This window comes from Tachyglossus aculeatus, chromosome 21 (assembly GCF_015852505.1).
Source record: "Tachyglossus aculeatus isolate mTacAcu1 chromosome 21, mTacAcu1.pri, whole genome shotgun sequence".
Classification (NCBI taxonomy): domain Eukaryota; kingdom Metazoa; phylum Chordata; class Mammalia; order Monotremata; family Tachyglossidae; genus Tachyglossus; species Tachyglossus aculeatus.
The window spans coordinates 70392546-70393631 of NC_052086.1; the positions used below are offsets into that span (position 1 = coordinate 70392546).

General features: G+C 47.4%; 1 non-coding gene across 1 annotated transcript; it reads left to right on the forward strand.

Annotated features, from left to right (window-relative positions):
* Positions 1–366: 366 nt before the first annotated feature.
* On the forward strand, positions 367–504 carry LOC119942945. The gene has a single exon (XR_005455437.1). It is a non-coding gene; the product is annotated as a small nucleolar RNA SNORA7 (small nucleolar RNA).
* The last annotated feature ends 582 nt before the right edge of the window (positions 505–1086 follow it).

The window sequence follows — 1086 nt, forward strand, 5'->3', positions numbered from 1 at the left end:
GTTCACTCCCCATGGTTTCTTTAAATCTTATTGATATTTGTAAAGCACTTACTATGTGCCAGGCACTGTACTAAGCACTGGGGGAGATACAAGTTAATCAGGTTGGACACAGTCCATAGCCTACATGGGGCTCACAGACTTAACCCCCATTTTCCAGATGAAGTAACTAAAGTCCAGAAAAGTTAACTGATTTACCCAAGATCACACAGCAGACAAGTGAGAAGCAATACGGTTTAGTAGATAGAGCAAGGGCCTGGGAGTTAGAAGGACCTGGGCTCTAATCTCACCTCTGCCACTTGGCTGCTGTGTGACCTTGGAAAAGTCACTTCTCTACGTCTCAATGACCTCATTCGTAAAATGGGGATTCCCCTCTCAGGGTCGCACTTGGAGAGTTTCCAGTCCTCTACCAGTCTCGACTTAGGGAGGGAGAGTCAAGCAGAGGACTACCCATTCCATTCCTAGCTTGGGCAGTGGCTGGCGAGTGGAAGGCAATCTGCTACAAGTCAAAACTCACCTATGCTGGGCAGCAGCAGCTTGGGAGAGAGTCGAGGGCGGAGACTCAAGTTTACTGTACGGAAGGAGGCAATGGTAAACCACCTCCGGATTTTTACCGGGAAAACTCTATGGATACTCTACCAGAATGATTGCGGATGGAGGTGGGGTGTTCTGGGAGAGATACATCCAGGGTGTCACTATGGGTCGGAGACAACTCGATGGCATAAAGCAAGACAAAATGGGGATTAAGACTGTGATCCCCATGTGGACAGGGAATGTGTCCAACCCAATTAGCTGGTATCCACCCCAGAGTTTAGTACTGTATCTGACACCCAGTAAGTGCTTAAAAATACCACAATTTATTATTATTATAATTAATAAGTGGCAGAACCAGGATTAGAATTTAGGTCCTACTAACTTCCAGGCCCGTGCTTAACCCACTAGGCGACACTGCCTTGCCCCAGGCTGAATGTCACCCTGGCAGAGTACACATCACTCTCTAGACACTCTTTCTTTTACGTTCCTGGGCTTAGACAGCTTGTGGCTCTGACACAAGGACACAAGGATAAAGCCACAAGGATTCAAAGGGCT